At 44.0% G+C, this 19802-nt stretch overlaps 1 protein-coding gene and 1 long non-coding RNA gene across 2 annotated transcripts in view; one reads left to right on the top strand and one right to left on the bottom strand.

Annotated features, from left to right (window-relative positions):
• Positions 1-358: 358 nt before the first annotated feature.
• LOC139626916 (uncharacterized) lies at positions 359-2039 on the bottom strand. Its single transcript, XR_011692460.1, has 3 exons — positions 1386-2039; positions 1171-1280; positions 359-933 (listed from the first exon to the last, which is right to left on the bottom strand). It is a non-coding gene; the product is annotated as an uncharacterized lncRNA (long non-coding RNA).
• Positions 2040-10231: 8192 nt separating this feature from the next.
• Positions 10232-19802, top strand: part of lnx1 (ligand of numb-protein X 1) — a 52351-nt gene continuing 42780 nt past the window's right edge. The window contains exon 1 of the mRNA XM_071486868.1: positions 10232-10350. The gene's annotated coding sequence lies outside the window, so the exon portion shown is untranslated. The remainder of the gene's footprint in view (positions 10351-19802) is intronic.

Below are 19802 nucleotides of genomic sequence, written 5' to 3'. Positions count from 1 at the left end.
GACCCAATGCCCTTCCTCCCCCGTTCTGTCACAGGCGCATAGATGCATATATAAATATATATGGGGGTGGTGGGGGTGTTACATAAGTGTTCTATGATAGATGGGAGCGCTAGCTGGCTAGCATGTCCTATCTGTGAGGTCAGCAGGAGTTGGCTTAAAGACACATTGATACAGAGACGAGTTCAAAGAGAGAAGCTCAATCCTGGGTAATAACCAGTGAACATTACATTATTAGGAAGACCACTTTGTGAATTACATTTTCCGGAAGCTGCTGCTGTCTAATACAGATCTAGTCTATGATTTCAAAGTTGCAGCCACATAGTGGAAATAAGCTTCTCCTGAGCCACAAAGAGGTGTGATACTCACTCATATGGGTCATTAATGACACTCTCGTGAAGAGAAACCAACGGAAGGTATGTGTGGCAGCCTTTTTAAACTCCATCACCAACAATGGCCCTGTCACAGCACTGCTTCACTGCAACTTCGCTAAAACCCAATATCACAGACACAGAGAAGAGGCCAGCTTTCATCATAGAGGGCATCTAGGTAATTGCTGATATTTCCAGAGGTGAAATTAGACAGTAGGGAGCTCTAAAAGCTCTATAAATGGAGACTGTCCTTTTGTTCTTCCTCAAGAGAGAAAGTCACACAGTCAAACATGGAGGCAGGTGAAATGGTTTAACTACCAGTGTGGAAAGGCTCTTTAACTCCGCCTGTCATACAGCCATCATACAAGAACTCACTCTAGTCAGCAATCTTGGGACTGCTGTAGACTAGTGGGCCATTCTGGTTTTATTTCATAAGCTTTTCTAAGAACATTTGGGTTCATGAAGTCAAAACACATGCTGCCCTGGTTGTGGCGTGCTGGCTGGCAGAAGAGTGGTTCTGGGCAGCAGAAAGTCAGTGGAGTTAATCAGGAGAAAGGTCTGTTCTCTGTGTGGAGGAGAGACAGCAGGCCAACCAGACATTGTTAAGATAAAAGTGTGGGGAAAAACAAGAAAAAAAAACTAGAGACAGGCAGAGATGTTTCTTTTCTTCAGTGAATGGAGACACAACAGAAAGATAGTGTTGCAACGGAGACAAAAGAACAAGAAACAAAGCAGTGCAGGTGAACAGCTGTCAGGACGGAGAGAAAAGTTTAGGCTGGAGAGAGTTAGATTTATCTCTCACCGATCAGCAGAGTCTGATGATCAGTGATGTGTCGACACTGGAGCTCCTCTGAACAGCATGCAGTCCTTTAAGACTTCAATCCTAGTTCACTGAGTGACACCCATGGTTACCTTGGTAACAGCAAGGGCAGTTTAGCACTACAGCAAAGACTCAATGAACAGCTATGAACGAACATGAGGAGAGCAAACAACAAAACAGCAGACACACTGTGTTACCTGTGCCACAAATGCTTCATGTTTTGCCAGTTGAATGCTTTTATTTTGAAACAGCAGCAGTAGTAGGCTAAATGTTTGGTTAGCAGGTGAAGCTAGTGAGTTCGTTAGCAAGCTACCAGTAAATGGTGAGGCTGAGATAAAGTTGTTTTGAACTGAATCTATCCGTCTTAGGTGGGTGACCTGAATCCAGCACAGGAACTGCAGACCCCACCACTGCTGATAAAAACCGCTTTGTCGAGAGGAATTAACTGAATGTAAATACATTGGATGACTATTGCAGAAAAAATGCAGTGTCAAAAATGTAGGTTGATCATAGACTGTACATAGAGATGGATGTATCCTCCATGACATTGCCATAGAAGACGAGAAGAAGAGCGGTTTTGAAGCTCAGAGTGGGCTGGGCCCTGTGCCTAACTCCACCTTACTGACGGCTGATCAAAACATGGTCAAAGAGGTGGGGCGTGGGAGGAGCTGAGGCTTCGGTGCATGTTGGTTTGTGGCAAGCATACACTCACCCACCTGTCACTCAAAGCTGCTACACCCTCAATTATGCAGAACTTTAGTCCTTAATAAAATGTGTGAGTTCTATAAAATTCAGCCCATACAGTTGTCATGAAGGAGGAAATTATCTCTAGAGACCAGAACAGTTTTTGTACCAGGCTGTAAACATGTTGATTTCTGCTGTAAAGTTGGACATTTGAACATGGGAGTCATGGGGACTGACTCACTGTTGGAGCCAGACTCTAGTGGTCATTAGAGGAACTGCAGTTTATGTCACTTCCATGTCGACTGGAGGTTGCTGCTTGGGTTTGATATCATGAAAATGTTTGGGATTATAACATTAAGGAGGACCAAAATGATTGATCAGTATTGAGAACATGCAGATGGATGAAAATTAATGTAAAACCCAACATAAAGTAAAGTAGCCTCTGGAACAGCTTCAATGCTCCTTAGCATTGATTCTCCAAGTCTCTGAACTGGAGGGATGAACAGCGTTCTTCCTGAGGATATCCCCTTGTTTGGTGTTGGTGGAGGAGAGAGCTGTTTAACCATAGGTGTTCAGTCTGGTGAGTGTGAAGGCCATACCTTGATTCACATCATTAATCACTCAGGGATGATTCATGCCCTGTGGATGGGGGCACTGTCATCCTGTTTTCTACTTATTCTCAGGTTTTTCCTTTAATTTGTCACCCGGCTATACACCTTTATTCAAAGACTAAAATCAGGACAAGTTGTGCCAACATGTGGGAAAGTTGAGGATTAACCTTCCTCCAATAACAACTTGATGAATAGACAAAATGCAAACTGACTGGACACACTTCAGCAGTGGGCAGATGATTCATCCGGCTACAGTAACGTAACCTTGATGATTTAATGGTCAGCTTTTTGTGTAGTTATTTACAAAACAGGTGCTGAGTCACTTAAACAGGCCTGAGGATGTATAATACTATTACAATACGTATAATACTGAGTGAGAAAGAACCAGACTTGCACCTACAGCACTGAAGTCAAATGAGTCTCAGGACACAGGCCTCTGCACACACTCATGAGATATCTCACACTCTCACACACATGTATGCCCATCCTGAAGCACATATGTGGTTCAAGGGTCTGACTCTGGTCAAAGGTCACATATTGAGTCTGTCCTCGCAGCGACGTTCATCTCTGACACCTTTGAAGAGGGGTCATACATCATGCTGGGGAGTCCTGCATGTCAAACAAAGACCTTGTGCAACATGGACCATCCTTCCTGTGTGTGTTTGTGTGTGTTTGTGTGTGTGTGTGTGTGTGTGTGTGTGTGACTCCCACATCCTCTATTAGTTCATCATGTCAGGAGTCTTCCTGATGATACAAAATAAAATATCTAATATCGTTACACATTTATATGTTTGCGTGTGTGTGTGCTGGTGTGTTAACACACTCACCTGCAGCATGTTAGCATCCTTTAAAAAGCTGTAGTAAGAGAGGAGACATAGTGAATGTCTCACTGTAATATTAATAAACAGGAGTCAAATCTTTGCCTTGACAGCAGGTCCGTTTGATTTGTGATGAACCTTTATTTTGGTAACACTTTATTCTGGTGGAACTTAAAGAGTCACCCACTAATGAGACCCAGTAGACTTTTAAAAAATACCCAAAATTATGTTTCTTTCTAATTTGGCTCAGTATGATAGCAAATATACCAAACACTGAATATTATACTTGTAAAACAGTGCTATTAAGCTAAAAGTCCTTTAATGTGTTGGAACATCACTGACTGTGATGATGAGGATGGTCAGTGGGGACATCAGTGAGGTCTGTAGTGCTTTACCCCACCTGACTCCACCTGCCTAACCAGCTGCTCCATGCACACAAGTTACTTAACAATAAAGCTTCATTTATTTTTATCATAAAATAAAAATAACCACACAGTAGCTCGGTTGCTACCTTCTATGTGAATAATAAAGGATGCTATAGGGACGCCGTACTGACGATGGCATCATGTGACATGTATTTTCTCACAGCACAGTCAGTCTGCTTCTCATTAATAGACTTCTCCAATCCACTTTTAGGCTATAACTGGTACAGCAATTTATTTTGAAATACAGGACAGGTGGCAACCGTAACCATAGCTGCATGGATATTGTAGAAAGCAAGAATGATAAAGCACTGACACTGAATATGATGATATTTATTGTCACTCATGGTTTTGGAGAAGGTTTTTGTCTGGTGATCAATCGTCTTAACTTGGTGATTTCATGTAAAACCGGAATTGTTTTTTGTTTTTTTTTGATAGCTGCATGTAATATCCACGGCAACCATGAGTGTGAGTAAAACACTCTCCAGTCAGCATCAGGCCACTTGCATTTTTGTAAATAAAATAAAATGTATTTTGACTTCATACTTCGTCAATATATCATTTTATCATTATAATCAATATACTTGTTTGTGCTGGATGGTGCTGGTCTTTGTTCCCATCAGAGCTACTTTACTTTCCCCACCAGCAGGTAGCGTTGGAGGAGCCTGGATGCTGCAGCCGTCACTAAACATTTGTCTGAAACAATAAACTATCAACTGTCAAATGATCTATTCTCTCACTTGTGGTAAATAAAAGGCTTTTCACTCCTCTGAGAGCTTTAGCCCACTTTCTTTTTCCTCCTCTTTTTGTTTTTCTGCTAGGAAATGTGTTCTTCTCCTGCATCTCTGTGCAACACAAGAATCCCTGTGATCCCATGATGAGGCACAACAGTAATGATGGAGTAAAGATAGCCTCCTTCACTGGCCTATTTTCAGCTGCTTGATCTATGACACTCATTTGCAGTTGTCCAGGTTTCCTGACAGATGATACACAGATCCAGTGATTACCTTCCTGACACTTCTCCACCTCTCCTCAGTGCCTTTCCTCTCAATCCCTCAGCCTCATTCTCCTCCAGCCATCTCTTTTGTGCTCCCTTGCATTTTCTCCTTCCCTCCTGGCGGTTCCTCTATCTCACTTCACACCCTCTCTGTCCCTCCCTCTCTGTGACTTTGTGGATTTTTTGCATCTCTGTTACGTAATGGCGCTCAGGGGACGAAGGCACTTCAATCAATACTTCAAACGGTCCAGCCCCCGGAGGGCTTGCTCCAAATGCCACGTGACAACATGAGAGGATGACATTTGAAGAAGGGAGCGACGGCCCTGAAATACCTAGTGCTACCAGCAGTGCTTAGACTTAATGGGGATGGCTGTGACTGGGAGGAAGACGGAGAGCGGGAACACTGATGAGAGAGATTACAGACCACTGGCGAGAGGAGGAAATTTCAGGAAAAGTAAGAACAACAGGCAGATAAAAACACACTTGCTCAGGGACACCAGCCCAGGGTGATTCATATGTCTCAAGGAGATAAAAGCCAGACAAATAAATAAAAATAGAATTATTCATTCTGTGGCATCAGAGGGGTAGCACAAAACTTTATTTTGAAAAGACAGAAAAGTAGCACACACTGTGTTGAGAGCTGCTGCCTGGATGAGGGCTGATCTTGCATTAACTATGCATATAAAGGCATGTATGATAATAATGAACCACTCTTCCTGTTGATGGTCCCCTGGGCCTCTGGGCATCATCCCAGTGATGAGCCCTTCGACTGGGACTCACTCTGTGCTCCCAGCCCTGGAGGAAGGTGAAGGCTCTGGGCTCCATAAATCTCCCACCGCTGCCTAGTTCATGCTATTTCAGGCCTTAATGGCCTCAGAGACCTGACTGTAATTGTATGTTTCTCTCTCTGTAAATTGGATCCACCCCTCGTGAAGGCACCGCATCCTCCGCTCAGGGTTAATCAAGTGAGTGAAACACTGAGAGTGTTTGTGCAGAGGACGGAGAGAGAGGGGGAAGGAAATACATGGAGGCAATCCACAGAGTTATTACAGTAATACGTTTAACTGTTATTTATTACACTGAAGCAGAGAGGGGCCCTTTGTGCTTTAGCTTAAATGTCAAGATAATTATATGATAATAGAGTGCTGGAGCAGTCAAGCAGAGGAAGTGGGAGGACTTCACATGTGCACATGTCATATACACGTGTGGGGCTTCAGAAGGTGTGTGATATCAGGGAGATATATAATTTGTTTCAAATAAATCAGTCCAGGACATGTGCTGGGATAAAAGAAGTGGGTTTATTGCAGGTTTTGCAGGGAGGATGACTTGACTGGTTTATTTAAGGAGAACACAACCTGAGCGTTTCTCTCTGTTTCTTTGAGGCCAGTGTGTTTCAGACTTCAGACCTCCTTATGCCGTCGGCAGACCTGACCTGAATCTCTCAGCCTCTGGACAGGGTTTTTATAACAGTCGTGTCCCCAAATGTTCTAGACCATCCTGACTGAGGGAGTTTACAATACCAGAACAGTAGTGTACCAGGTCACAGCAGCTGGGTCATATACTAATGAGTGTCTGTGTGCACGGATCACATGCCTGCCTGTGTGCTTCTCTCTAATTAGTGTAAAGATATTTGATTGGAGTATTTCAAGTATGGATACAGCTGAAGGAAACTGAGATACAATAAAATGATAATGATTTCATTGACAATCTGGGGCAATGTTCCTATTCATGGAGCAACAGTTCATTTCTTTACTGATGACGACATATGTTATGAGGCTTGTCACCTGAGACTGCAACAAAGCTGGATGACTGCCCCCATTTTTTTGTGGTATACTTCATGATTTGGCCAGGACCTCAACCAGCCAATCACGCTGTCGCTGTCAAACTTTAAAATCTGTACTTTTCTCCTCAGCTGTCATTTCAGTGCAAACTGCTGCGACCTTCCTCCTCCCAATCCACCTCCAGACAGTGGCTAAGGAAGTGGAGCAAGTCTGCCACTAATCAGAGGGTGTGTGGTTCCCGTTCTTGGAGTAAGAAGTGGTTCAAACCCCTCCGGTCCCCATGTTGAAGTGTCTTTGGGCAAGACACTGAACCCTAGATTGCCTCTGATGGCTGTTCCATCAGTGTGTGAGTGTGTGTGAATAGTAGAAGCGCTCTATGACTGTGTGTATGTGTGTGTGTGTAAAAGGCTGAATATGGCTTCCATTGTAAAGTACTTGGAGTGGTCGAAAAGACCAGAAAAGTGCTGTATAAGCATCCATTTACTATTTAAATGTTCACATCCAGTGCCAGGTCGAGCTCATCTCTTCCTCCCACCACCACCAGTGTCTAGATTCGGGGGGGGGGGGGGGGCGTTTCCTGCATTTCATATAGCCTCACCCCCTTTTCAAATATGATTTGTTGACTTGAATGAAGTCTCTCCTGATTGAACTACAGACATTTCCTTCTCTGCTAATTAGCAGCTAATGTTGCTAACACACTAAGCTAAGATTGGTTAACACTGGTAAACACCGATGAAATCACTGATGATATAAAAAACATTTTTAAATATTAAATATTCTTACATCTCTGGAGCTAATTGTCACATCACTACATATGATGATAAAATCTCACATCTTTACTCTAAACTTTACTACAACCGCTTAAGAAAAACAGCAAATGTTGTACCTCAACTCTGACGGGGGCCACCAACATGCCTATAGATAGTTACATAACAAGGCTTCCTCATGTTGAAAAATCTCAGCCGCTCAAATGTACTTTCATTGTCTTTATTACTGCAGCTCAAGTTGTGTTTACACGGTCCTTATTCTTAAATGAATTTGCATTTAATCAAATTAAAAAACTAACTAACCTGGAGTTGGGAAGTGGTGGGCTTTGAATTGGCCCCCATTATTGCCTCGGGGCCCACTTGTGGGTTATTCCAGCCGTGGGCGGTGAAGTCGAGAACAGGCTTTGCGTAAATTTGCACCAGCTGCTTTTTTTCTCACTCTCTCTGAGGTTCCTTTGTTCTTGTTTGAGAGTGTTTGATTAACTATTTCTCTTTTTAATCTGACATTTACCAGGTAGAGGCGTCATCCAACTGATGATGAATTGTGTTAAATATAATTTAATTGGTACATTGCTGGTTGCTACAGTCTAGCTTCTTTGTGCAAAACTGATTCTGTAAACCTGTGACGCATATGTACGTTACACCTTGTCCTTACAGGTCACAATACATCCCATAACCAAACAAGACTGTAAATAAAGATGGACGTAGCCTCTGTGACATCACCCACAGGTTGCCTGACTCCGCTCCTTACTCCCAGCTAATCCCAAAAATGGGAAAAGAGGTGAGACGTGTGTGGAGCCAAGACTTTGATGCATGTTGGTTTGTGACGAGTATATGTTCACTCACCTGTCACTCAAAGCAGCCATGCCCTCAATTATGTATAACTTTAGGCCTAAAAGAAATGTGAACAGGTGAGTTATATAAAAATTCACTCCCTGTACAGGAAATTAGCTTTACAGAACAAAATAGTTTTTTGTACCAGGTTGTAAACATGTTTATTTCTGCTGTGAAGTTGGACAGTTTAACATGAGAGTCTGTGCAGACTGACTCACATTTGGAGCCAGCCTCAAGAAGAAATGCAGTTTTTGGCACGTCCGTGCTGGCTTCATTTTTCAGCCTCGGAGGAATCAAACTCAACGCCTCTAAAACCTCTCCAGCAGAAGACACTCCAGCAGTTTGAGCCTCATCCAACATCACAAAAGCTGCTGAAGCTCTGTTGACTTCAGATTAATATCACTATCACACCCTGCACATGAGATTTTTATCCCTTCATCCTCTTTGAGAGTTGGTATGTTTTCAGCTGTAAATCCATCAAGATGTCACAGTGAGGAACAACCAGGAACAAAGTTAAAAGTTTCAACTCTGATTCATGAATTACTCACACCGAGAAGGTCCTAGACATCGAACATTTAAAAGTCTGTACTTACATTAAATTGCAAGCCTTTCAAGCAAAATAACAGTAACTAAAGCAGGGTTACCACTTCAGTAGCTGTTAATGGAGTCATTTTACCTCACTTCCATGAACCACACAATGTGGTCAATCAGTGAGTCAAGGTAGAGCGGAGAATTTCAGCTTCTTAGTCACCACTGTAAAGAGCTCAGGTGGGTGAGAGTGAAAAAAGTGAAGAAAGAAAAGTCATGATTGCTTATTCAAGGTTTTGAATATGTATAGTTATAAAATCCTTGAAGAACTGTCAGAAACACAGCAGCAGCCAGCAGGTGAATCGGTTCACAGACCCGTCGCCAAAAATAATTACATCTGCTGATTTCAAGTGATGCTCTCCTTTGTTTTGTGGACACACTACTGATGAACGTCACAAATCCATTGTGTTTACTGTGACAGCCTCACAATTAAAGCTGCCCTGAGCAGTCATCAAGGTGTTATGGGAAGTAGATCTCCTTCCTGTGTCTGTGAGTGAGAAGGCACAGGTAGTCAGTAAAAAGCTCAGGAAAGCGGCATGACAGTGATGAAAGGCTGCGAATTGTGTTCGCCGCCAGCAAAGGGAATAAAGTCGTTCTTAAACGTACTGCTGTACTTAAACGCCTCCTCCTTCTTCAGCAGAGCGGTCCGGACCAGAAGCTAGTTACCAGCTAAGTTACGAGCCAGGCTAAACAACCCGAGCAGCTGCGGCATATCCAGATGCTGATTACACAGCATGATTATTGCCCAGGTGTGACTTAGGTTGGTCACAATAAAAGGCCAATTTAAAATGTGCAGTTTTATTTTGAAAACAGAAGTTTATTAGGCACTGAACTGTGGATTTGACAGGACTTGAGCTACAGATGTGCCTTTTTTTATGCGGCGGGGTCATGGATCAGGAAACGAGTCAGTATCTGGTATGATCACCATTTGCCTCATGCAGTACAAAACATCTCCTCTGTACAGGGTTGATCAGGGTGTTGATTGTTGGCCTGCTCCTCTGCAGTGGCTGTGTGAAGTTGCTGGATATTGGCAGGAAGTGGAACGTGCTGTCGTACACACAGATCCAGATCATCCCCAACGTGCTGAATGAGTCTGGTGACGATGCAGGCCATGCACGAGCTGGGGTGTTAAGCTTCCAGGAACTGTGCACATCACACTGCAATATGAGGCGATGGTGGGCCTCAGGATCTCGCCACATTTTATCTGTGTGTGTTTGTGAAACTTTTGTGTTGATAGAAAAAATCTTATATCTTTTATGTCAACAAAAAAGTTTTGCATTTCTATTTCTGTTCAGGATAAATACATTTAGTTTGATGCTGTTGCTGAAAAATTACTGCATCAGAAAAGTGTCCTTCATTTCTAACTGAAAGTGAATAAATCCCCTGAAAGATAATGTTCCTGTGAGTCAATCCCCTTTAAACTGGTGTCCACAGAGACCAAGGCCACTGACAGTGTGTCTTACCTACTGGTTGAATGTTACCACTGTGTCACTGAGGACTCACATTTATAGAAGCAGCATGTGCCCGGTTCTGCAACTTTGTGACTTTGGCAGCGTAACATTTGGTGGTAGGTGATTCAGCAGCAGTGCAGCCCGGAGCAACACAGTCTGCACTGGCCACTCATGGACCCTGTGAAATGTCTCTTCAGCATACAATAGAGGTGAGTCTTTGCAATGAGGTAGACTTTTTGAAGAAGGCCAGCAGAGATCTGTAATCTGAAACGCTTCCATATCTCTAATTGACTCTTGTAGCAACAGTTGCATCGATATTATGTCACACAACCCACTACAAACAAACCCAGAGCAGACGTGAAGGAAGGAAGACTAAACACGGCATTAAAACCCTGCATTTCCATGTAGCTGCTGTGTGATGAATGCTCCGTCGTTCACCTCTCTGGCTCTTTCCACGTACATCTCCCCTCATTTCTGTCACATCAGCTGTGTCTCAAATCGTTGGCCTCAGAGGCTGATCAATCACCGTCGGCGCTGACCTGTACGCATGCCATCCATCACGGCTGCTTCTGAGGTGTTTGTGATGGCCTCTTCAGTGTCATATGCCCATACTGAACCACTGGGAGGCTAAAGACCAGTTCCTAAATTTCATTTCATTCGGATGGGGACTATTAGGATAATGATGGTAAACACTGCTAATCCCGCTGTGCGCATTGTTCTGGGTATTTGAATTGCAGAGTTGATCATTTCTCTGGGGATTTGGAGAGAGCGTGCGACAAAATGCTGAATTTATTTTGGGATCCACGGGGCATTGTATATAAATTGTCTGTTGTGTAAGATAATTTGTGAAATTGCCCCGTGTTTAATTAATCCTGACTTTGTCTCCCACAAGTCTTCTGTTATGTTACCATTTCTCATGTCCTGAGGGTGGAATCGTCAGTTTTATGGGGAGATGCAATCATTTGCAGTCGTTTCTTACTCACAGACATGATGGGAAGGGGAGGTTTTTTGTTTATTTGTGCCTCTTTTGATTCTGGTTTGACTCACAGGCATAATCTGACATACACAAGTCATTTCCTATCCTAATTTTCCTGTGTCAGATGTTCACGTGTGTATCTCCAGTGTCTGCTACGCTACCTACAGTACGATCAGACCTCTGTGGATTTGAGCTGCGTGGGTAATTATCACAGCCAATGCTCACAGAGCTGAGGGAGCAGGCTAAACTGTTTGCCTGCATTCGGTCCCAGTTCATTTAGCTGCTGCCCGTGGGACAGAGCCTCTTTATTATGAATGAGGCGCTTCATTGATGTGCCTCAAAGTCAGAGGCTCATTACAGCTAAATACTGTGTGCTGGCTGTAGTTGCATCTTGATGACTGCAGCAGCACTACACTACCATTCTGTCCTGACTCCATCAGTCTGGAGCAATGGCAGCTGCCTGACTGACACGGCTGCTTTTTGTTTGCTTTTAGTCAAACTGAAAGCTGCCGTAGAGAGGTTTATCAGTTGTTTATCAACTATTCTGCATATTGTCTGCATTTGTTATCAAGAACTCACCAGCTGGCTCATTTAACATGTGATTGGGTTTGAGATATTGCATGTATAGAGCCAGCATCAGACATACAGCAAGCTAATGCCAGCTCGGTCCTCTAAGTTTTAGATGCAGCTGCTGTTGATGTTGCTGTTTTCAGATCACACTCAAGAAGTGTCCCCGAGAGCTCAGTCTTTGCTGAGGTTTTAATAACATACAGCTGTGACAAACACCACACGTGAGCTGTGTGTGTTTGTGTGTTGGTGCACATGTGCATGAACGTAGAGATGAGTGCATGATCATCTCCTCTTTGTGTCTTTTTCGTATCTTTAAGGAGTAGTTCTGATGTTTTGGAAAACACTGGGGGACTTGGGAAGATTAACACCACTCACATGTCCGGCTACAGCAGACAGTTGGCTTAGCACAAAGACTGGAAACAGAGGGAAACAGCTAGCCTGGGTCTGTCCAAAGGTAACAGCTCCTCTAAAGATAATTAATGAATAGATTATATCTGTTTGTTTAACCCGACATATAACTGAAACGACAGTTAGCTATTTTACGGGGGATTGTATGTTGGACTATTTATTGCCTCTGAGCAGTTGCCAAGCAACCATGGTCCCAGGTCACGCTTACCATCAAAGTGCTCACATATTGTCAACTTTGGACCAATGACTGTACATAATAGAGATGGATGACACGTGATGGACACACGTGCGCAGTGGTCAACCGGTGGTGGAGCTGCGGTATGGAGGTCCTCTGCTCAACCCAATGACAAGTTGATCACATTCGTCAATCATGACGTCACACCCCCTGTTTATAGCGTCCAATAACTAAATGAACATGTGAACATATATATTTTGATTTTTGATTTTTTAGTTTGGCCCATCTCCCATATGTTTACATGGAGGGGTCAGGGTTTATGACCTATACTGCAGCCTGCCACCAGGGCCTGAGTGCAGTGGCACTGTCATGGCTTCCATCTTTATAGTCAGTTTTTGGCCAGGCTTGCTGTTTCCAAATATATTATTTCATGACATTTAAAAGTTCTGCATTCTACAGCAAAGTTCTACAGCAAATAACATCCCATACGCAGATGTAATATGTGTATAAATGTCAAATTTCCATGTATGAACATGACATATGTTGTTATTATATACAGTGCATCCGGAAAGTATTCACAGTGCTTCAATTTTTCCACATTTTGTTATGTTACAGTCTTATTCCAAAGTGGATTAAATTCATTTTTTACCTCAACATTCTACACACAATACCCCATAATGACAAAGTGAAAAAAGTTTGCTTAAAATTTTTGCAAATATATTAAAAATAAAAAACTAAAAATATCACATGTACATAAGTATTCACAGCTTTGCTCAATACTTTGTTGAAGAACCTTTGGCAGCAATTACAGCCTCAAGTCTTTTTGAGTATGATGCTACAAGCTTGGCACACCTATGTTTGGGCAGTTTCTCCCATTCTTCTTTGCAGAACCTCTCAAGCTCCATCATGTTGGATGGGGAGCGTCGGTGCACAGCCATTTTCAGATCTCTCCAGAGAAGTTCAGTCTGGGCTCTGGCTGGGCCACTCAAGGACATTCACAGAGTTGTCCCGAAGCCACTCCTTTGTTATCTTGGCTGTGTGCTTAGGGTCGTTGTCCTGTTGGAAGATGAAACTTCGCCCCAGTCCAAGGTCCAGAGCGCTCTGGAGCAGGTTATCATCAAGGATGTCTCTGTCCATTGCTGCATTCATCTTTCCCTGACTAGTCTCCCGGTTCCTGCTGCCGAAAAACATCCCCACAGCATGATGCTGCCACCACCATGCTTCACTGTAGGGATGGTTTTGGCCAGGTGATGAGCAGTGCCTGGTTTCCTTTGGACGTGACGCTTGGCATTCAGGCCAAAGAGTTCAATCTTTGTTTCATCAGACCAGAGAATTTTGTTTCTCATGGTCTGAGAGTCCTTCAGGTGCCTTTTGGCAAACTCCAGACGGGCTGTCACATGCCTTTTACTGAGGAGTGGCTTCTGTCTGGCCACTCTACCATACAGACCTGATTGGTGGAGTGCTGTAGAAATGGTTGTCCTTCTGGAAGGTTCTCCTTTCTCCACAGAGCAACGCTGGAGCACTGTCAGAGTGAACATCGGGTTCTTGGTCACCTCTCTGACTAAGGCCCTTCTGCCCCGATCGCTCAGATTGGCCGGGTGGCCAGCTCTGGGAAGAGTCATGGTGGTTCCAAACTTCTTCCATTTATGGATGATGGAGGCCACTGTGCTCATTGGGACCGTCAATGCTGCAGAAATTTTTCTATACCCTTCCCCAGATCTGTGCCTCGATACAATCCTGTCTCGGAGGTCTACAGACAATTCCTTGGACTTCATGGCTTGGTTTGTCCTCTGACATGCACTGTCAACTATGGGACCTTATATAGACAGGCATGTGCCTTTCCAAATCATGTCAAACAACTGAATCTACCACAGGTGGACTCCAATCAAGTTGTAGAAACATCTGAAGGATGATCAGTGGAAACAGGATGCACCTGAGCTCAATTTTGAGTGTCATGGCAAAGGCTGTGAATACTTATGTACATGTGATGTTTTTAGTTTTTTATTTTTAATATATTTGCAAAAAAGTGTTGTTTTGATAAACTTTTATGTGTAAATTAAATATATATCATTAACATATATGGCCTCAACATGTTATACCATATAAAAATTCATCATATAGATTTTTTTGACACCCAGGCTGGATTAGGCTCACAAAAACTCAAATCCATTTTTACTGCATACAGAAGCATGGTGCACCAGAAACCTCTAAAGCCTTACTTACAGCAGAGCAACTCAGATCAATATCAAGCAGAGAGACCGTGCACCTCCAACTAACCGCATGCAGTGTTACAACTGTCTGTACAATGTTACCTTGTCACCACAGCCTCTCTTACATAATCACTGTTGTCACTGTTTCTGTGGACCAACACCATCAGACACTCTTCATTTTCAAATGCATGAAACAGAGAACCACACAGCCAAACTGGGGCTGCTCGTCGCTTTCATTTGAATAACTTTGCATAATATGTATAATGACTAAACACAGATGCCTTTTTCTTGTAATAAAAATGACAAAAGAAAATGAAATTAATTCAATCTGTAGCTAATTTCCCACCTTACCAGTTCACTGCGTCTCCTTCATTGGTCCGAGGCTACTTCAGAGCTCCTTCTTGTGCTGCTGCGAGCAGCCAGTGAATATCAGAATCAGAATCAGTTTTATTGCCAAGTATGTTTTCACATACAAGGAATTTTTTCTGGTGATTGGTGCAATTGATCAGCAACAGTGGGGCTCTCTAGCCTTGTTGATAAGGCTAATAGCAGATGGGAAGAAGCTATTTTTGTGGCGAGAGGTTTTGGTCCTGAAGGACCGCAGCCTCCTGCCAGAGGGGAGTGTCACAAAGAGTTTGTGTCCAGGGTGGGAGGAGTCAGCTACAATCTTCCCTGCACGCCTCAGAGTCCTTGAGGCGTACAGGTCCTGGAGGGACGGAAGATTGCAGCCAATCACCTTCTCAGCAGAGTGGATGATACGCTGCAGTCTGTTATTGTCCCTCTCCGTGGCAGCAGCGTACCAGATGGTGATGGAGGAGGTGAGGATGGACTCAATGATGGAGGTGTAGAAGTTCACCATCATAGTCCTTGGCAGGTTGAACTTCTTCAATTGCCTCAGGAAATACATCCTCTGCTGAGCTTTTTTGATGAGGGAGCTGATGTTTAGCTCCCATTTGAGATCCTGTGTGATGGTGGATCCCAAGAAGCGAAAATGCTCCACGGTAGCCACGGGGGAGTCACACAGGGTGATGGGGGTGGGTGGGGCTGGGCTCTTCCTGAAGTCCACTATCATTTCCACTGTCTTCAGAGCGTTTAGCTCCAGGTTGTTCTGCCTGCTCCAGGTCACCAGACGCTCAGTCTCCCACCTGTAGGCAGACTCATCGCCATCAGAGATGAGTCCAATGAGAGTGGTGTCGTCTGCAAACTTCAGGAGCTTGACAGACTGATGGCTGGAGGTGCAGGTGTTGGTGTACAGGGAGAAGAGCAGAGGAGAAAGAACGCAGCCTTGTGGGGATCCAGTGCTGATGGTCTGGGAGTCAGACACGTGCTTTCCTAGCTTCACGTGCTGCCTCCTGTCAGACAGGAAGTCGGTGATCCACCTGCAGGTGGAGTCAGGCACGCTCAGCTGGGAGAGCTTGTCCTGCAGCAGAGCCGGGATGATGGTGTTGAAGGCAGAGCTGAAGTCCACAAACAGGATCCTGGCATAGGTCCCTGAGGAGTCCAGGTGCTGGAGGATTAAGTGGAGAGCCATGTTGACGGCGTCATCTACAGACCTGTTGGCTCTGTAGGCGAACTGCAGATGCATTTGTAGTTACCCTTCATTTCTGTCTGCTCAGTGCATGAGGCTAATAAGTAGGGGGTTCTGGATAGTGTTTGTTTTCATTAGTGTCTGTGTATGTGCAAATGAAAGAAAGAAAGAAAGAGAGGGAGGCGTGTTGATGGTGGTAAAAAGAGAGTACATGCACACAGCTCCCTGGGGGGTTGTTAACATGTTTATATGTGGGCTGTGTCGCTGATCTTTTTTCTCCTTCAATTGACTTATCGATCTGCTCTTAATTATGTAACAATTTCAGTTTAAAAATAGGCCTCCATCACAGTCAATACGCTTCGTAATTAGGATCTGGTACAGCCTACCCAGCTCAGCCCATCTACACCACAGGATTAGGGACCAACTAAATGGGATTACCACCAGTCCAAGGACCCCTTTGTTATTCACTCTTTCACCCACTCTGAAATTATTAGACCACTTTAAATTCCAATTCACACAAAATAGCTGAAAATCTCATCCTGCTCCTTGTTTATTTATCTCTTACGTGCGAGTGTGTGCTTGGCTCTGTGGTTTGTTCTCGACCAACCTTGCTCTGTCACCATGCAGCACAGGACCGCTAGCAGATGAAGCAGAGTGCAGCTGTGCTGGGCTAACTTCAGATGTCTGATCACACTTCTACTTCTCAAGGAGACACTGGCAAGAAGCAAGCCGACGAGCCCCCTGAATCATCAGGGGGAGTCAGACTCTGTTAAACTCACAGTAGTTGGTGTTTTATTTTAATCCTCCTACAAAAACACACAGAAAACAGATTATTTTAATACAGCTGTAACCTTTTCTAAGTGTGTTGGTTAAATTCTATCTGTGCATTAATGTTTGACAACTGCGAGTGTGTGTTCATGATAGGTCAGTTTCTATTTATGGCCGAGCCCCCTCCCACCATCAGCCCCCCTTCTGTGTCTTCCCCTCCATCCTCTCAGTGATGCTAACCTCCACGTCTGCTCAGCGTCACAGGACAGCCGCAGGGGAGGTCGAGGAAGGGAGGGAGGGAGGGGGAGGGGAACCAGAGGGACATGGATAAGGAGGGGGAAGCATGAAAGGAGAGGGTGTTGTAAGGAGCACAGGAGAGGGAGGAGACACAGGGAGAGGCACAGCTCCAAGTGTGACCTGAGTGTCACCGCTGGCCTTCTCCTGCCGGTGGAGTCTCATTTTACACACATCCATTAATCTGCGGCTCCTCACACTCATCGGACCATCTCCTCTCTTCTTCCTCTGCTCCGTGAACCAGTCATTTGGCTTAAAAGCCTTCAGTCTCCCACTGCTCCCCCTGTCCTCGCCGCCCGCCTTTATTAGCCATGTCATGTGATGTGAAAGCTCCCTTTTAGTTTTACACAGCAGCTCTCCTCCTCATTCTCTCCCACATTATAATAACTTCAGATTCGAATGCTGCTCTTCTTTATCTGGCTCTGACCCTGTTTCTGCTAAGGTTTTCTCAGAAGCTTGGGCAGCACTGCTTGAATATCTTATGTCACCCTTAGGGTTACGACAACCATATCCACCAACTGTGTCTTGCAGATACTGGTAACACTGCACACACTGGACTGAAAAGGACACACAAGAAGACAAAGACACTTTGTTGCAAGAAGTTGTCAAAACAGAGGGCAAGATTTCACAGGAAAGCCACAGTTACACATTAAATAATATAGTTTATAGATGATCCTCAGAGGAACCTAATGTAATTTGAAGCCTCCAAGCCTACATTCATTCGTGTAAGTACATTTGCTCCAGTACTGTGCTTAAAAGAAAAGTTTGACAGTTTAGGAAATATGTTTATCTGCTTTCTTTCTAAGACCCAGATGAGAAGATCAATGCTGTTCTCCAAATTCACTCTCACTATTCCCAAAGCTTCTAAAACCAATTGTCTGCTCCTTCCTCAGCACCAAACAACCAAGACAGATTTAGTAGCGAGCTAATGAACACAGTGGAGTATGTAGCAGCTAAAGAGTCAGATGCTAATGCTAATGCAACACTGTCTGTAGACGTCTTTGTCATCTGATTGATTATTGTTATATTTACCAGACTGATACGAGGGCAGCAACAACACAGCAAATAAGTGTATTTCCTCTGTGTCACAGAGGATCTGAATACTTTGTTTAAGGGGTTGTGTTATTACATATTGATGCAGTGTAACAATATATTAGGGCTGTGAACGATAAACCGATGCGACCGGATATTCGGTTCAACAAGTGAGAGATACGGCTGCATCGGTAGCAGCCTCCTCAATTGATACGAATTATCAATGAATTACTAGATGAATCAGTTATAGAGTCATGAATCGGGTATCGTGAGACTTTGAATCGGTTGGCAGCATTACACACGTGCCAGGTCTCTAAAACAACGTGAGAGCTGAGGCTGCCCGCGAAACGCTGTAGCTGCCTAGCTGGTATTAGCATGAGCGATAAACAAGGGACGACCATGGATGTATTATAAAACCTGGACACGGTGCCGCCGCTCAGCCTTGCAGCCAGTTGTTTCCAGTGGCCAGTCGTGGTATTGCAGTGAAAAATCCCCCTGCGGCCCAAAAAGCATTTTTCCCATAGACGGCAATAGTAAAAGAGAGGCCTGACACCTCCAGCTGTGCACACAGCCGAATATCAATCTTTCTAATGTATATCTTTAAGGCATGGGGTTTTAATCTGTGTAAAGGTTTTTCAAAGCTCAGAAAAAGCCCAGAAAAGTCTTTTTTCTCTGAGTGACGTCACCACTGTGTACGTGCACTCTATCCACGGTCCCGCTGTGTCTCGGGAACGAGCATGGTTGCTAGGTTACTGCTAGCGTCGTCAGGACGAGAACAAGTTAGTGTGAAAAGTGAATAAACGACACAAAGGCGAGTTTTCTTCTACACACATCAAGGTTCATTCATTTTGTGTTTTTTTTTTTGTCGCATTTATTTGTCACTTCTTACACTTTTTTCAGGAATGTAATTGTTTTTAATCGATTTATTCGCCGCATAACTGGATTCACTAAGACGCCGATATGATTTTTCATAACTTCCTCTGTAACAGTTTTCTTCAGGTATTTTAATTTAAGTCATTTAGCTTCTTTGTGATAGTTTCTGTGATGTGTGAGCCAGCAGCGTTTCATCCTGACTGCAGGTCACCAGCCTGTCATCCGCTCACAACAACCGCCTTATTATTTTATAGATTATTTAATGACCTTCACTGTGTCAGCGGGTTCAAACTCTAACTGACTCCGGCCTGTAACCTGGTTATCATTCTTACACTGTATGGAATCGATTCGTATCGAATCGGTCTGTGATAAAAGGATATCGTTTTTGAATCGAATCGTAATCTGTGTATCTAGATGCATATCGAATCGTTTATCACGGAGAGATGTGCAACCCTATAATATATTGGCTCCTTCCTTAGTTATATGATTTTGTCAATGAAAGCACTTGAGCATGAGCATATTAAAAGCAGTAGTACAGGTATATATGCGACCTTGCACACAGGTGTGACATCATTATCTCATTATTTTTTCTTTGACGTGGCTGTTGCTTGGGTCAGAGTGAAGCTGTAGATCTGAGCCCCGAGGCTGAGTGAGAACCATCAAGATGCTTCACATCAAAGACTCACGGACTCCACCGGTGGCCGGCTTAAGAGCAGAGCATCTGCTGTGAGTGGAGCAGCACATCAGACTCCACTATAGCAACACGGGGAGACAAGCAGTGTACTATGAAAATCAATACACCACAGACCCACTGCAGCAGGACTCAC

The sequence above is a fragment of the Trachinotus anak genome, unplaced genomic scaffold (assembly GCF_046630095.1).
Source record: "Trachinotus anak isolate AG129_WGS33_773 ecotype Australia unplaced genomic scaffold, CSIRO_AGI_Tana_v1 ptg000010l, whole genome shotgun sequence".
In the NCBI taxonomy this organism is placed as follows: domain Eukaryota; kingdom Metazoa; phylum Chordata; class Actinopteri; order Carangiformes; family Carangidae; genus Trachinotus; species Trachinotus anak.
Note: the sequence above shows the minus strand (reverse complement) of the source record. Positions and strands in the feature narration are given on the sequence as shown.